This window comes from Pangasianodon hypophthalmus, chromosome 4 (assembly GCF_027358585.1).
Source record: "Pangasianodon hypophthalmus isolate fPanHyp1 chromosome 4, fPanHyp1.pri, whole genome shotgun sequence".
Taxonomy (NCBI): Eukaryota; Metazoa; Chordata; class Actinopteri; order Siluriformes; family Pangasiidae; genus Pangasianodon; species Pangasianodon hypophthalmus.
This window is the reverse complement of record NC_069713.1, coordinates 10,248,978-10,266,305: the sequence shown is the minus strand read 5'-3', so window position 1 is coordinate 10,266,305 and position 17,328 is coordinate 10,248,978. Positions and strand designations below refer to the sequence as shown.

The following is a 17,328-nucleotide window of genomic DNA, read 5'->3' as shown; positions in this document are numbered from 1 at the left end:
TTCATGTAATGACCTAGAAAAAAGTTGATACTTCAACTCACGGTTCTAAAGCTGTGTATGTTCTTCTACCTGGCGTTTGATAGAGGAAGTAACTGAGCCCTGTGGGCGCAAGGCATGATGGGAATGTTCATTCATTTGTATAAAAAGCAATTTTCTGCTTTTATTCAAAATGAATTGATGTCATTTTTGATGTTTGGATAGTCTGTGTAGATAGCTGTTCACTTGCATGTGTGTTATATGTAGAAAACCACCACATTCTGTGTGTTATTTGAAGTGCTTGAGTGTCTGAGGAAGTGTGAGAGTAAAACTATGTTTTTGGGCTTTGTTTTTGTAGTATGGGCTTCTGAAGGTTTTTTTTTTTTGTATGAGGAAGTGTTGTGTCTCTCTTACCATACTTATGAGGTCTGATGTGTTGATCTGTTCATGAATTCTTTTAGTAAGGAAGAGTGCATGATCAGAGTGATAGGTTGAAGTGTTCACTTATTTTTGCAATAGCTGGTTTGAAGTTGTGCTGTAAATGCTGTTTGTAGTTTTATGCATTTGGATAGGAGTATTAAAAAAAAGTGTGATGTATTTCATTGATGTTCTGTGTGTAACTTCAAGCCCACATGTATGATGTTACATGCACTTAACATGCAGTTAAACATAGTAAGTATAGATTTTGTTTTTAGAATAGTCTATGTGGATAGCTGTTCATTTTAGTGTGTGTTATGTGTAGAATCTGAAAATCTACCGTCTTCAGGATGTGTGTGTTATTTTGGGTCGTTTACTGTCTGAGGAATTCAAAAGTTAAGATTGTGCTTTCAGGGATCATTTCTATAGTGTCTAACTAGGAAATGTGATTTGTAAGTGTTGTGTCTCTCTAACCACAATGATGAGTTTTGATGCACTCTTCTGAACATGAATCAGGTTTTGGCTAATGATTCTTTCATGTGCTTTAACCTTTGATGAATGTTCTCTATTTTTTATAGAGAGTAAGAGTGCATGATCTGAGTGGTTATTATGACTAAAGCTTGCCCAAAAACTGGAAGTGGTTTTGTTTTATATGTTGTTAATTTTTTTTTATGTCATATGTGTTTTTTTTTTTCGATGCAAAAATAGTGTGAGTGAAAATTTTGCATATGAGAATAAAAACATGCGCTTCATATAAAACAACATGAAATCCCTACAAGCCACATGTGTAAACTTCACAAGAGTCATGATTATTCACATTTGAAAATCATGTGATGCTTCTGGTGTAATAGAACCTGTAAAGTGAAATTACTTTGCATTAAAAGGAAGTGTGTGTGTGTGTGTAAAATCTCGAGTCTAAAATCTACCATCTTCAGGATCTGTGTGATTTTTGAAGTGCTCGACTGTCTGAGGAAGTGTGATGTTAAGACTATACTTTCAGGGATCATTTCTGTAGGGTCTAACTAGGAAATGTGATTTGAAGGTGTTGTGTCTCTCTAATCACGATGATGAGGTCTGATGTGCTCTTCTGAGTATGAATCCATTTGATGCTGATGATTCTTTCATGAGCTTTAGTCATTGTTGAATGTTCTTCACGTTTTAGAAAGTGTGAGAGGAAGAGCACATGATCAGAGTGTTTTTAAGTAAGTTGTTGCCAATAGAACTATACTATCTATACTCTTATTGCATGTTTTAAGCTGGTAATATTTTCTAAGCAGAAGATTGATTTTTAGTGTAATGTGTTAACCAGCTATAAGAAATATTAAAAATGTGTGAGTGTGTTCATATATGTGAACAAATGTATCATGAGAAAAATCACTTCAGAAAGCTCGCACCAACAGCCTGAGGACCTGTACACCACAGCACACACACACCAACAAAAGGTCAAACAAATCCATCACCCTCAAGCTACTTCCTGATAACGCAACATTTGTTAAATCAGCACAACATGCTGAAAAAAACGTAAAGTGCTCTCACCAAGCAGAAGACTGAGACTCAGAAAATGGACATCAGCAAGAGGAAAGACTCTTTAAACTGGATCACGGCCTTTCATGTGGATCTATGGATTGAAATCAGTTTAAGACTGAAGGGGTTTAGGGGTTTTGGGTGGGAGGGTGGAGAGTCTGAGGGCTTTTAAAACATGTAAATATGCAAAACTGCTGCATTAAATGCATCTTCAAATTACTTTCACTTTTTCTATCTCTCTCTCTCTCTCTCACCCATGTGATGACCCAGAAAAAAAGTTGCTACTTCTTCAACTAACGGTCCTAAAGCTGTGTATGTTCTTCTACCTGGCGTCTGATCGAGGAACTGCAGGATCCTTTAACTGCAGCAGTAACTCAGCCCTGTGGGTGCAAAGCATGATGGGAATGTTCATTCATTACTGTGAGAGTAAATCTATGCTTTCAGCATTTGTTTCTATAGTACTGGGTTAAGAAATATAGTTAATAAAATTTTTTTGTGTCTCTCTTACCATAATTGTGAGGTCTGATGTGTTCTTCTGTGAATCAACTGGTTTGAAGCTGGTAGCTTTTTCATGAGTTTTAATTGTTGGTGAATGTTTTTTGTTTCTTGTAGTGAGGAAGAGTGTATGATCAGAGTGAGAGCTATAGATACAGTTAAATGTTAGATGGCTGAAGTGTTCACTTATTTTTGCAGTAGCTGGTTCAAAGTTGTGCTGTAAATGTTTTTTGTAGTTTTATGTATTTTGATATGGGTATTATCAAAAAAAAAAGTGTGATGTATTTCATTGATGTTCTGTGTGTGACTTCAAGCCCACATGTATGATGTTACATGCACTTAACATGCAGTTAAACATAGTAAGTATAGTTTTTGTTTTTTGAATAGTCTATGTAGATAGCTGTTGATTTTAGTGTGTGTTATGTGTAGAATCTAAAAATCTACCATCTTCAGGATGTGTGTGTTATTTTGGGTCGTTTACTGTCTGAGGAGTTCAAAAGTTAAGATTGTACTTTCAGGGATCATTTCTATAGTGTCTAACTAGGAAATGTGATTTGAAAGTGTTGTGTCTCTCTAACCACAATGATGAGTTTTGATGCACTCTTCTGAACATGAATCCGGTTTTGTCTAACGATTCTTTCATGAGCTTTAACCTTTGATGAATGTTCTCTATTTTTTTATAGAGAGGAAGAGTGCATGATCTGAGTGGTTATTATGACTAAAACTTGCCCAAAAACTGGAAGTGGTTTTGTCTTGAATGTTGTTGTTTTTTTTGTGTGTGTTTGATTTTCTTCTGTGCAATATCAAAAGAGTATGTGTATGTGTTCTGTGAGTGAACTCAAGTCTACAAGTATGATATGTGATTAAGATCACTTGAAAATGAGAAGCTGTGTGTGAGAAATAAAATCAGCTTCTTAGCATGCAGTTAAACATAGTAAGTATTGTTTTTGTGTGTAGAGTGTGTTATGTGTATTAACCATTGATGAATGTTTCGTACTTCTTATGAAGTGTTGGTGGGAGAGAGAATGATCAGAGGGATTATTAAAGAGAGCTAAGATGCCTTAAATATTAATTGTTATAGTGTGAGTTTTCTTGTCAGTCTGTTTTGTGCTTTCATGCTTTTTGTCATGCAGCGTTGAAGTAGTGTAAGAGAGTTTCATATGTGTTCTGTGAGTGAGTTTGAGTCTGCAGGTATGATATGTGATAAAGCTCACATGAAACTGAATGAATCATGTGAGAAGCCATGTGTGAGAAATAAAATCACATCCCCCACATGTGTAAAGTTTATCTGTGAAAATAAATAATGTTGGGGAAAACTTGAAAATTTTACATGTGAAAATAAAAACATGCACTTCATGTAAAACAACATGTGAAAAAGCCACATGTGTAAACTTCACGAGTCATGATTATTCACATGTGAAGTTCATGTGATGCTTCTGGTGTAATAGAACCGACCAGTGAAATTACTTTGCATTAAAAGGAAGTGCGTGTGTGTATGTGTGTGTGTGTGTGTGTGTTTGTGTGTGTGCGCGCAGAGCTTCCTGATCCCACAATTGGCCTTATTGAGCTGGATATGAACAGATTTATGTGTAAATTGTTCATGTGAGCATTTTATTTAGGTCTAAATGAAAAATTGTAAAATGATGTTTTTACAATTATGTTTAATGTTACAGTGTAGCTGAGTAAAAGTACAAGTATTGACTTTCAGTAAGACTCGACCTAAGTAAATCTTACAAAATAATACTTAAGCGTAGTATTTACCTATTTAAGTAGAATCTAAAATCTACCATCTTCAGGATCTGTGTGATATTTGTAGTGCTCGACTGTCTGAGGAAGTGTAAGGTTAAGAGTGTACTTTCAGAGATTATTTCTATAGTTTGTGTGTCCTGTAGAGAAAACAAGGTTGAACAAAAAGGATGCCATCATAGTAGTAAGGGTGACTACAGCGATGATAAAGTCCAGGATTTTAGTTGACTGTTTTTCACAAAAAGACAGAAAATCTGATAACATTTGAAAGAATTTGGTGCTATAGAGGAGCGTTGTGGTGTTGTCTTGTTGATGAATTTGCAGATACCTTGTCCTAAAAACATGATGTAGGTTCCTTTTTTGGAACATTATTTATTTATCTATTTATTGGTGTTATGCTTTGAACAATCATAGTAAATGTTCTTATTTAAAAAAAAAAAAAAAAAATCAATTCTCTCTCTCCGCCTGCCAAGATTCAAGATTCAAGTAGATTTATTAGCATTTATTGGCCTAAAGCTGTGCATGTTCTTCTACCTGGCGTTTGATAGAGGAAGTAACTGAGCCCTGTGGGCACAAAGCATGATGGGAATGTTCATTCTTTTGTATAAAAAGCAATTTTCTGCTTTTATTCAAAATGAATTCATGTCATTTTTGTTTTTTGGATAGTCTGTGTGGATAGCTGTTCATTTGCATGTGTGTTATATGTAGAACCAAAAACCCGCCATATTCAGGATCTGTGTGTTATTTGAAGTGCTCGAGTGTCTGAGGAGGCAAGAGGTTAAATTTATGATTTTTTCCGTTGTTTTTGTAGAATCTGATTTGGAAATGTAATTGAAGACTATTGTCTTTCTCTAATAATGATTGTGGGGTCTGATGTGTTTTTCTGTGTATGAATTGTCTTGAAGCTGGTGATTTTTTTATGAGTTTTAAACATTGATGAATGTTCTTTGTTTTTTATAGAGAGGAATTGTGTATGATTAAAGCTATAGGTGTAATTAAATGTTAGATGGCTGAAGTGTTCACTTATTTTTGTAGTAGATGCTTTTTGTCATTTTATGTATTTTGATACAGATATTATAAAAAAAAAAGTGTGATGTATTTCATTGATCTTCCGTGTATGACTTCAAGCCCACATGTATGATGTTACATGCACTTGTATGTAGTATGTTTCATGATTATTTATTATATTGTTATTCTTTTGCACTATCTGTTATACAGTCAGGTCCATAAATATTGGGACATTGACACAATTCTAACATTTTTGGCTCTATACAACACCACAATGGATTTCAAATGAAACGAACAAGATGTGCTTTAACTGCAGACTGTCAGCTTTAATTTGAGGGTATTTACACCCAAATCAGGTGAACGGTGTAGGAATTACAACAGTTTGCATATGTGCCTCCCACTTGTTAAGGGACCAAAAGTAATGGGACAGAATAATAATCATAAATCAAACTTTCACTTTTTAATACTTGGTTGCAAATCCTTTGCAGTCAATTACAGCCCGAAGTCTGGAACGCATAGACATCACCAGACGCTGGGTTTCATCCCTGGTGATGCTCTGCCAGGCCTCTACTGCAACTGTCTTCAGTTCCTGCTTGTTCTTGGGGCATTTTCCCTTCAGTTTTGTCTTCAGCAAGTGAAACGCATGCTCAATCCGATTCAGGTCAGGTGATTGACTTGGCCAATGCATAACAGTCCACTTCTTTCCCTTCAAAAACTCTTTGGTTGCTTTTGCAGTATGCTTTGGGTCATTGTCCATCTGCACTGTGAAGCGCCGTCCAATGAGTTCTGAAGCATTTGGCTGAATATGAGCAGATAATATTGCCCGAAACACTTCAGAATTCATCCTGCTGTCAGCAGTCACATCATCAATAAATACAAGAGAACCAGTTCCATTGGCAGCCATACATGCCCACGCCATGACACTACCACCACCATGCTTCACTGATGAGGTGGTATGCTTAGGATCATGAGCAGTTCCGTTCCTTCTCCATACTCTTCTCTTCCCATCACTCTGGTATAAGTTGATCTTGGTCTCATCTGTCCATAGGATGTTGTTCCAGAACTGTGAAGGCTTTTTTAGATGTCATTTGGCAAACTCTAATCTGGCCTTCCTGTTTTTGAGGCTCACCAATGGTTTACATCTTGTGGTGAACCCTCTGTATTCACTCTGGTGAAGTCTTCTCTTGATTGTTGACTTTGACACACATATACCTACCTCCTGGAGAGTGTTCTTGATCTGGCCAACTGTTGTGAAGGATGTTTTCTTCACCATGGAAAGAATTCTTCGGTCATCCACCACAGTTGTTTTCTGTGGTCTTCCGGGTCTTTTGGTGTTGCTGAGCTCACCCGTGCATTCCTTCTTTTTAAGAAAGTTCCAAACATTTGTTTTGGCCACGCCTAATGTTTTTGCTATCTCTCTGATGGGTTTGTTTTGTTTTTTTCAGCCTAATGATGGCTTGCTTCACTGATAGTGACAGCTCTTTGGATCTCATCTTGAGAGTTGACAGCAACAGATTCCAAAAGCAAATAGCACACTTGAAATGAGCTCTGGACCTTTTATCTGCTCATTGTAATTGGGATAATGAGGGAATAACACACACCTGGCCATGGAACAGCTGAGAAGCCAATTGTCCCATCACTTTTGGTCCCTTAACAAGTGGGAGGCACATATGCAAACTGTTGTAATTCCTACAGCGTTCACCTGATTTGGATGTAAATACCCTCAAATTAAAGCTGACAGTCTGCAGTTAAAGCACGTCTTGTTCGTTTCATTTGAAATCCATTGTGGTGGTGTATAGAGCCAAAAATGTTAGAATTGTGTCAATGTCCCAATATTTATGGACCTGACTGTATCTGACACTTCCACACTAGAACTGTGTACTGGTTGGCACTGCACTGTCTCTTACTGTACATTTTGCAATTTTCTGCTTTTATTCAAAATGGATTCATGTCATTTTTGATGTTTGGATAGTCTGTGTAGATAGCTGTTCATTTGCATGTGTGTTATGTGTAGAATCAAAAACCCACCACATTCAGGATCTGTGTGTCATTTGAAGTGCTCGAGTGTCTGAGGAAGTGTGAGAATAAAACTATGCTTTTGGCATGTGTTTCTGTAGTACTGGGTTAAGAAATATAGTTAATAAAATTTTTTCTTTAGTGTTTGTCTTACCATAATTGTAAGGTCTGATGTGTCCTTCTGTGAATGAACTAGTTTGAAGCTGTTAGCTTTTTCGTGAGTTTTAAATGTTGATGAATATTCTTTGTTTTTTATGGTGAGTAAGAGTATATGGTCTAAGTGATAGATATAGCTGCAATTAAATGTTAGATGGCTGAAGTGTTCACTTATTTCTGCAGTAGCTGGTTCAAAGTTGTGCTCAAAGTATGAGTATTATCAAAAAAAAGTGTGATATATTTCATTGATCTTCTGTGTGTGACTTCAAGCCCACATGTATGATGTTACATGCACTTAACATACAGTGAAACATAAGTATGTTTCATGATTATTTATTATATTGTTATTCTTTTGCACTATCTGTTACATCTGACACTTCCACACTAGAAATGTGTACTGGTCGGTGTCACACTGTCTCTTATTGTGTATGTATTTTGATATGGGTATTATCAAAAAAAAACAAAAAACAAGTGTGATGTATTTCATTGATCTTCTGTGTGTGACTTCAAGCCTACAAGCCCTATCTAGAGTCTAAAATCCACCATCTTCAGGATCTGTGTGATGTTTGTAGTGCACGAGTGTCTGAGGAAGTGTGAGGTTAAAACTATACTTTCAGAGATTGTTTCTATAGTGTCTAACTAGGAAATGTGATTTGAAGGTGTTGTGTCTCCCTAATCACAATGATGAGTTTTGATGTGCTCTTCTGAACATGAATCAGATTCAAGCTGTTGTTTCTTTCATGAGCTTTAATCCTTGAAGAATGTTCTTCACTTTTTGAAAAGTGGGAGAGGATGAGCACATGATCAGAGTGATTTTAAATAAGCTGTTAACAATAGAACTGCTCTGTCTATAGTCTTATGATGTGTTTAAAACTGGTAATGTTTTTATTTGGGGTATTGCAAGCAGTAAGTGCCATATTGATTTTAGTGTAATGTGTTAACCAGCTACACGAAACATTAAATAAAAATGTGTGATTGTGATCATATACGCACATGAATGCATCATGAGAAAAATGATGCATACAAAATAAAACTATTTGCCCTATATGTGTAGCATTTCCACGTGAAAATAAAATAAATATGGGGTCACATAAAAAGAATCATTAAAATGTTACATGAAAGGAAATTAATCATATGACAAAATCGCATGAAAATGAATGGATAATGTGAGAAAATCACGTGGAATTGAATGGATCACATGGGAGGGAATTACATGAAAAAAAAAATCAGGTGAGAAGATCACATGAAAATCAATCAAGGAAAAAAAATCATGTTAAAATCAGCGACGTGCTACGTGTGAAACGACATGTGAAGTGTCTGAAAACCACACGTATAAACTTCACACCAGTTGGGATTATTTCCATGTGAAGGTCAACACAGTAGAGCTGAAAACCAGAAAACGAGAAGAAAGTGAGAAACAGCAGTGAATGAGTGAATGTGGTGATGCAGGAGAGTGAAGAGCCAGTGTGCAGTACAGGAGCTACAGGTGGAGAACAGCTCACACACATGCAGCACGGAGAGATCACATCAGATCAGCCAAGATTTTCTGACACTTCAGAAACCTGAGGACAGAAACAGCCTGAGGACCTGTACACCACAGCACACACACACCAACAAAAGGTCAAACAAATGCATCACCCTCAAGCTTCTTCCCGATAACGCAACATTTGTTAAATCAGCACAACATGCGGAAAAAAACGTAAAGTGCTCTCACCAAGCAGAAGACTGAGACTCAGAAAATGGACATCAGCAAGAGGAAAGACTCTTTAAACTGGATCACGGCCTTTCATATGGATCTATGGATTGTAATCAGTTTAAGACTGAAGGAGTTTTGGGTTTTGGGTGGGAGGGTGGAGAGTCTGAGGGGTTTTAAAACATGTAAATATGCAAAACTGATGCATTAAAGGCATCTTCAAATGTAACAAAAAGTCTCTCTCTACATACTTTAACTTTCTATCTCTCTCTCTCTCTTCCATGTGACGACCTAGAAAAAAGTTGCTACTTCTTCAACTAATGGTCCTAAAGCTGTGTATGTTCTTCTACCTGGAGTCTGATCGAGGAACTGCAGGATCCTTTAACTGCAGCAGTAACTCAGTCCTGTGGGTGCAAAGCATGATGGGAATGTTCATTGATTCCTATAAAAAGCAATTTGCTGCTTTTATTCAAAATGAATTCATGTGATTTTTGATGTTTGGATAGTCTGTGTAGATAGCTGTTCACTTGCATATGTGTGTTATGTGTAGAATCAAAAACCCGCCACATTCAGGATCTGTATGTTATCTGAAGTCTGAGGAAGTATGTGAGAGTAAAACAATGTTTTCAGAGTATGTTTCTGTGGTCCTGGATTAAGAAATGTGTTTAAAAATTTGTTGTGTTTCTTTTGCCATGCTTGTGATGTCTGTTGTGTTCTTCTGTGCATGAACTGGTTTGATGCTGTCAATTCTTTCATCAGTTGTAATTATTGGTGAATGTTCTTTGTTTTTTTATAGTGAGGAAGAGTGCATGATCAGAGTGAGAGCTATAGCTATAATCAAATGTTAGATGGCTGAAGCGTTCACTTATTTTGCAGTAGCTGGTTCAAAGTTGTGCTATAAATGCTTTTTGTAGTTTTATATTTTTTGATATGGGTATTATCAAAAAAAAAAAGATTTTGATGTATTTCACTGATGTTCTGTGTGTGACTTCAAGCCCACATGTATGATGTTGCATGCACTTAGCATGCAGTTAAACATAGTAAGTATAGATTTTGTTTTTAGAATAGTCTATGTGGATAGCTGTTGATTTTAGTGTGTGTTATGTGTAGAATCTGAAAATCTACCGTCTTCAGGATGTGTGTGTTATTTTGGGTCGTTTACTGTCTGAGGAGTTCAAAAGTTAAGATTGTACTTTCAGGGATCATTTCTATAGTGTCTAACTAGGAAATGTGATTTGAAAGTGTTGTGTCTCTCTAACCACAATGATGAGTTTTGATGCACTCTTCTGAACATGAATCGGGTTTTAGCTAATGATTCTTTCATGAGCTTTAACCTTTGATGAATGTTCTCTGTTTTTTTTAGAGAGAGGAAGAGTGCATGATCTGAGTGGTTATGAAGACTTGAAAAATTTCACATGTGCAAATAAAAACGTTCTCTTCATGTAAAATGATGTGAAAAAGCTGCATGTGTAAGCTTCACAAGTTATGATTATTCACGTGTGAAGTTCATGTGATGCTTCTGATGAAATAGAACCTGTAAAGTGCAATTACTTTGCATTAAAAGGAAGTGTGTGTGTGCAGCTTCTTGACCCAGCACTGAACTTTATCAAGCTGGATCTGAACGGATTTATGCGTAAATTGTTCACGTGAGCATTTTATTTAGGTCTAAATGAAACTGCAAGGTGTAAAATGATGTTTTTACAATTATGTTTAATGTTACAGTGTAGTTGAGTAAAAGTACAAGTATTGACTTTCAGTAAGACTCGACCTAAGTAAATCTTACAAAATAATACTTAAGCGTAGTATTTACCTATTTAAGTAGAATCTAAAATCTACCATCTTCAGGATCTGTGTGATATTTGTAGTGCTCGACTGTCTGAGGAAGCGTGAGGTTAAGATTATACTTTCAGAGATCATGTCTATAGTTTCTAGCTAGGAAATATGATGTGGAAGTGTTGCGTCTCTCTAATTGCAATGATGAGTTTTGATGTACTCTTCTGAACATGAATCAGGTTTTGGCTAATGATTCTTTCATGAGTTTTAGTCATTGAAGGATGTTTCTCATTTCTTAGGAAAGATGAGAGGAAGAGTATATGATCTGAGTGATTATTGCTTGCTGACAAATGATGGACTTATACTACTTAGTATGTAGTTTCACAACTGTTTTAAATCTGTGATGTCTTTATCAGGGGCTATTCTAAGTTGTAAGTGGTAGATATGGGTGTGCTTTTTAGTGTAAGTTGCATGAACAGTAAAAAAAATAAAATAGTCAAGTCATGCGAATGTAGTCATACATGAGAATGAATGCATCATGGGAAAGATCATGCATACAAAACAAAACTACCTGCTCTGTATGTGTAAAGTTTGCATGTGAAAATGAAATAAATTTGGGGTCACTTAAAAAGAATCATTAAAATATGATATGAAAAGAAATTAATCACGTGAGAAAATCAAGTGAAAATGAATCATGGAAGTAGAGCTGAGGACAGGAAAAAGAGAAGAAAGTGAAGAAAGTGAGGAACAGCAGTGAATGAGTGAATGTGGTGATGCAGGAGAGTGAAGAGCCAGTGTGCAGTACAGGAGCTACAGGTGGAGAACAGCTCACACACATGCAGCACGGAGAGATCACATCAGATCAGCCAAGATTTTCTGACACTTCAGAAACCTGAGGACAGAAACAGCCTGAGGACCTGTACACCACAGCACACACACACCAACAAAAGGTCAAACAAATGCATCACCCTCAAGCTACTTCCCGATAACGCAACATTTGTTAATCAGCACAACACGCTGAAAAAAACGAAAAGTGATCTCACCAAGCAGAAGACTGAGACTCAGAAAATGTACATCAGCAAGAGGAAAGACTCTTTAAACTGGATCACGGCCTTTCATATGGATCTATGGATTGAAATCAGTTTAAGACTGAAGGAGTTTTTGGGTTTTGGGTGGGAGGGTGGAGAGTCTGAGGGGTTTTAAAACATGTAAATATGCAAAACTGCTGCATTAAAGGCATCTTCAAATGTAACAAAAAGTCTCTCTCTACATACTTTCTCTCTCTCTCACCCATGTGATGACCTAGAAAAAGTTGCTACTTCTTCAACTAACGGTCCTAAAGCTGTGTATGTTCTTCTACCTGGTATTTGATTGAGGAACTGCAGGATCCTTTAACTGCAGCAGTAACTCAGTCCTGTGGGTGCAAAGCATGATGGGAATGTTCATTCATTCATATAAAAAGCAATGTTCTGCTTTTATTCAAAATGAAGTCATATCATTTTTGATGTTTGGATAGTCTGTGTAGATAGCTGTTCACTTGCATGTGTGTTATATGTAGAATCAAAAACCCGCCACATTCAGGATCTGTGTGTTATTTGAAGTGCTCGAGTGTCTGAGGAAGTGTGAGAGAGAGGTTAAACTTTTGGGTTTTTATTTCTGTGGTACTAGTTTAAGAAATATAGCTAAAAAAATTGTTGTGTTTCTTTGGCTGTTGTTGTGATATTTGATGTGCTCTTCTGTGTATAAGCTGGTGGCTCTTTTATGAGTTTTAGATGTTGTTGAATGTTCTTTGAATGGACATCAGAAAGAGGAAAGACTCTTTAAACGGGATCATGGCCTTTCATATGGATCTATGGATTGAAATCAGTTTAAGACTGAAGGAGTTTTTGTAGCAAAATAAAACTACCTGCTCTATATGTGTAAAGTTTCCATGTGAAAACAAAATAAATATGGGGTCACTTAAAAAGAATCAGTAAAATGTTACATGAAAGGAAATTAATCATGTGATTAAGTTAAAAACTCCTTCAGTTTTAAACTGATTTCAATCCATAGATCCATATGAAAGGCTGTGATCCAGTAACATGCTACAAAAAACGTAAAGTGATCTCACCAAGCAGAAGACTGAGACTCAGAAAATGGACATCAACAAGAGGAAAGACTCTTTAAAGTGGATCACGGCCTTTCATATGGATCTATGGATTGAAATCAGTTTAAGACTGAAGGAGTTTTGGAGTTTTGGAGTTTTGGGTTTTTGGGTGGGAGAGTCTGAGGGGTTTTAAAACATGTAAATATGCAAAACTGATGCATTAAAGGCATCTTCAAATGTAACAAAAAGTCTCTCTCTACATACTTTCTCAGTCAGTTGAAGTTTAGGTCAGTTTAGGTTCTAAAGCAAAACCCGCCACATTCAGGATCTGTGTGTTATTTGAAGTCTGAGGAAGTGTGTGAGAGTAAAACAGTGCTTTCAGAGGTTGTTTCTGTAGTACTGGGTTAAGAAATGTGTTTAAAAAATTGTTGTGTTTTTTTTTTTACCATACTTGTGATGTCTGATGTGTTTTTTGTGCATTAAATGGTTTGAAGCTGGTGATTCTTTCATCAGTTTTAGTTATTGACGAATGTTCTTTGTTTCTTATAATGAGAAAGAGTGCATGATCTGAGTGGTTATGAAAACTTGAAAAATTTCGTAGCTATAATCAAATGTTAGATGGCTGAAGTGTTCACTTATTTTGCAGTAGCTGGTTCAAAGTTGTGCTGTAAATGCTTTTTGTAGTTTTATGCTTTTTTATATGGGTATTATCAAAAAAAAAGTGATGTATTTCATTGATGTTCTGTGTGTAACTTCAAGCTCACATGTATGATGTTACATGCACTTAACATGCAGTTAAACATAGTAAGTATAGATTTAGTTTTTAGAATAGTCTATGTGGATAGCTGTTGATTTTAGTGTGTGTTATGTGTAGAATCTGAAAATCTACCGTCTTCAGGATGTGTGTGTTATTTTGGGTCGTTTACTGTCTGAGGCGCTTAAAAGTTAAGATTGTACTTTCAGGGATCATTTCTATAGTGTCTAACTAGGAAATGTGATTTGAAAGTGTTGTGTCTCTCTAACCACAATGATGAGTTTTGATGCACTCTTCTGAACATGAATCAGGTTTTAGCTAATGATTCTTTCATGAGCTTTAACCATTGAGGAATGTTCTCTGTGTTTTTATAGAGAGGAAGAGTGCATGATCTGAGTGGTTATGAAAACTTGAAAAATTTTGCATGTGAAAATAAAAACTTATTCTTCATGTAGAACAATATGTGAAAAAGCCACATGTGTAAGCTTCACATGAGTCATGATTATTCACATGTGAAGTTCATGTGATGCTTCTGGTGTAATAGAACCGTTAAAGTGAAATTACTTTGCCTTAAAAGGAAGTGTGTTTGTGTGTGTGTGCAGCTTCTCAACCCAACACTGAACCTTATCAAGCTGGATATGAACGGATTTATGCGTAAATTGTTCACGTGAGCATTTTATTTAGGTCTTAATGAAACTGCAAGGTGTAAAATTATGTTTTTTACACCTCGAGTAAGACTCGACCTAAGTAAATCTTACAAAATAATACTTAAGCGTAGTATCTAAGTGGAAGTAACGTATTTAAGTGGAATCTAAAATCTACCATCTTCAGGATCTGTGTGATGATTGTAGTGCACGACTGTCTGAGGAAGTGTGAGGTTAAGACTATACTTTCCGGGATTGTTTCTATAGTTTCTGACTAGGAAATGTGATTTGAAGGTGTTGTGTCTCTCTAATCACAATGATGAGGTTTGATGTGCTTTTCTGAACATGAATCAGATTCAAGCTGTTGTTTCTTTCATGAGCTTTAATCCTTGAAGAATGTTCTTCACTTTTTGAAAAGTGGGAGAGGATGAGCACATGATCAGAGTGATTTTAAATAAGCTGTTAACAATAGAACAGCTCTGTCTATAGTCTTATGATGTGTTTAAAACTGGTAATGTTTTTATCTGGAGTATTGCAAGCAGTAAGCACCCTATTGATTTTTAGTGTAATGTGTTAACCAGCTACAAGAAACATTAAATAAAAATGTGTGATTGTGATCATATACGCACATGAATGCATCATGAGAAAAATGATGCATACAAAATAAAACTATTTGCCCTATATGTGTAGCATTTCCATGTGAAAATAAAATAAATATGGGGTCACATAAAAAGAATCATTAAAATGTTACATGAAAGGAAATTAATCATATGACAAAATCACATGAAAATGAATGGATAATGTGAGAAAATCACGTGGAAATGAATGGATCACGTGGGGGGGAATTACATGAAAAAAAAATCAGGTAAGAAAATCACATGAAAATCAATCAAGGAAAAAAAATCATGTTAAAATCAGCGACGTGCTACGTGTGAAACGACATGTGAAGTGTCTGAAAACCACACGTGTAAACTTCACACCAGTTGGGATTATTTCCATGTGAAGGTCAACACAGTAGAGCTGAGGACAGGAAAAACAGAAGAAAGTGAAGAAAGTGAGGAACAGCAGTGAATGAGTGAATGTGGGGATGCAGGAGAGTGAAGAGCCAGTGTGCAGTACAGGAGCTACAGGTGGAGAACAGCTCACACACATGCAGCACGGAGAGATCACATCAGATCAGCCAAGATTTTCTGACACTTCAGAAACCTGAGGACAGAAACAGCCTGAGGACCTGTACACCACAGCACACACACACCAACAAAAGGTCAAACAAATGCATCACCCTCAAGCTACTTCCCGATAACGCAACATTTGTTAAATCAGCACAACATGCGGAAAAAAACGTAAAGTGCTCTCACCAAGCAGAAGACTGAGACTCAGAAAATGGACATCAGCAAGAGGAAAGACTCTTTAAACTGGATCACGGCCTTTCATGTGGATCTATGGATTGTAATCAGTTTAAGACTGAAGGGGTTTAGGGGTTTTTGGGTGGGAGGGTGGAGAGTCTGAGGGGTTTTAAAACATGTAAATATGCAAAACTGATGCATTAAATGCATCTTCAAATGTAACAAAAAGTCTCTCTCTACATACTTTCTCGCTCTCTCTCTCTCTTTTTCGTTCATGTAATGACCTAGAAAAAAGTTGATACTTCAACTCACGGTTCTAAAGCTGTGTATGTTCTTCTACCTGGCGTTTGATAGAGGAAGTAACTGAGCCCTGTGGGTGCAAAGCATGATGGGAATGTTCATTCATTTGTATAAAAAGCAATTTTCTGCTTTTATTCAAAATGAATTCATGTCATTTTTGATGTTTGGATAGTCTGTGTAGATAGCTGTTCACTTGCATGTGTGTTATATGTAGAAAACCACCACATTCTGTGTGTTATTTGAAGTGCTCGAGTGTCTGAGGAAGTGTGAGAGTAAAACTATGTTTTTGGGCTTTGTTTTTGTAGTATGGGCTTCTGAAGGTTTTTTTTTTTGTATGAGGAAGTGTTGTGTCTCTCTTACCATACTTATGAGGTCTGATGTGTTGATCTGTTCATGAATTCTTTTAGTAAGGAAGAGTGCATGATCAGAGTGATAGGTTGAAGTGTTCACTTATTTTTGCAATAGCTGGTTTGAAGTTGTGCTGTAAATGCTTTTTGTAGTTTTATGCATTTGGATAGGAGTATTAAAAAAAAGTGTGATGTATTTCATTGATGTTCTGTGTGTAACTTCAAGCCCACATGTATGATGTTACATGCTCTTAACATGCAGTTAAACATAGTAAGTATAGATTTAGTTTTTAGAATAGTCTATGTGGATAGCTGTTCATTTTAGTGTGTGTTATGTGTAGAATCTGAAAATCTACCGTCTTCAGGATGTGTGTGTTATTTTGGGTCGTTTACTGTCTGAGGAATTCAAAAGTTAAGATTGTGCTTTCAGGGATCATTTCTATAGTGTCTAACTAGGAAATGTGATTTGAAGGTATTGTGTCTCTCTAATCACAATGATGAGGTCTGATGTGCTCTTCTGAGTATGTATCCGTTTGATGCTGATGATTCTTTCATGAGCTTTAGTCATTGTTGAATGTTCTTCACGTTTTAGAAAGTGTGAGAGGAAGAGCACATGATCAGAGTGTTTTTAAGTAAGTTGTTGCCAATAGAACTATACTATCTATACTCTTATTGCATGTTTTAAGCTGGTAATATTTTCTAAGCAGAAGATTGATTTTTAGTGTAATGTGTTAACCAGCTATAAGAAATATTAAAAATGTGTGAGTGTGTTCATATATGTGAACAAATGTATCATGAGAAAAATCACTTCAGAAAGCTCACACCAACAGCCTGAGGACCTGTACACCACAGCACACACACACCAACAAAAGGTCAAACAAATCCATCACCCTCAAGCTACTTCCTGATAACGCAACATTTGTTAAATCAGCACAACATGCTGAAAAAAACGTAAAGTGCTCTCACCAAGCAGAAGACTGAGACTCAGAAAATGGACATCAGCAAGAGGAAAGACTCTTTAAACTGGATCACGGCCTTTCATGTGGA

The 17,328-nt window shown here is 36.3% G+C and overlaps 10 non-coding genes across 10 annotated transcripts; all 10 read left to right on the top strand.

Annotated features, from left to right (window-relative positions):
- The first annotated feature begins 791 nt into the window (after positions 1-791).
- LOC117597228 (small nucleolar RNA U3) lies at positions 792-998 on the top strand. Its single transcript, XR_004578136.2, has one exon. It is a non-coding gene; the product is annotated as a small nucleolar RNA U3 (small nucleolar RNA).
- Positions 999-1,377: 379 nt separating this feature from the next.
- Positions 1,378-1,590, top strand: LOC117597239 (small nucleolar RNA U3). Its single transcript, XR_004578148.2, has one exon. It is a non-coding gene; the product is annotated as a small nucleolar RNA U3 (small nucleolar RNA).
- Positions 1,591-2,914: 1,324 nt separating this feature from the next.
- Positions 2,915-3,122, top strand: LOC128318251 (small nucleolar RNA U3). Its single transcript, XR_008301725.1, has one exon. It is a non-coding gene; the product is annotated as a small nucleolar RNA U3 (small nucleolar RNA).
- A 4,817-nt stretch (positions 3,123-7,939) lies between these two features.
- On the top strand, positions 7,940-8,152 carry LOC117597229 (small nucleolar RNA U3). Its single transcript, XR_004578137.2, has one exon. It is a non-coding gene; the product is annotated as a small nucleolar RNA U3 (small nucleolar RNA).
- Positions 8,153-10,214: 2,062 nt separating this feature from the next.
- On the top strand, positions 10,215-10,423 carry LOC128318247 (small nucleolar RNA U3). Its single transcript, XR_008301721.1, has one exon. It is a non-coding gene; the product is annotated as a small nucleolar RNA U3 (small nucleolar RNA).
- A 502-nt stretch (positions 10,424-10,925) lies between these two features.
- Positions 10,926-11,138, top strand: LOC128318233 (small nucleolar RNA U3). Its single transcript, XR_008301709.1, has one exon. It is a non-coding gene; the product is annotated as a small nucleolar RNA U3 (small nucleolar RNA).
- Positions 11,139-13,256: 2,118 nt separating this feature from the next.
- Positions 13,257-13,466, top strand: LOC128318244 (small nucleolar RNA U3). Its single transcript, XR_008301719.1, has one exon. It is a non-coding gene; the product is annotated as a small nucleolar RNA U3 (small nucleolar RNA).
- A 371-nt stretch (positions 13,467-13,837) lies between these two features.
- Positions 13,838-14,045, top strand: LOC128318248 (small nucleolar RNA U3). The gene has a single exon (XR_008301722.1). It is a non-coding gene; the product is annotated as a small nucleolar RNA U3 (small nucleolar RNA).
- Positions 14,046-14,524: 479 nt separating this feature from the next.
- LOC128318261 (small nucleolar RNA U3) lies at positions 14,525-14,737 on the top strand. Its single transcript, XR_008301735.1, has one exon. It is a non-coding gene; the product is annotated as a small nucleolar RNA U3 (small nucleolar RNA).
- A 1,958-nt stretch (positions 14,738-16,695) lies between these two features.
- On the top strand, positions 16,696-16,908 carry LOC117597242 (small nucleolar RNA U3). Its single transcript, XR_004578151.2, has one exon. It is a non-coding gene; the product is annotated as a small nucleolar RNA U3 (small nucleolar RNA).
- The last annotated feature ends 420 nt before the right edge of the window (positions 16,909-17,328 follow it).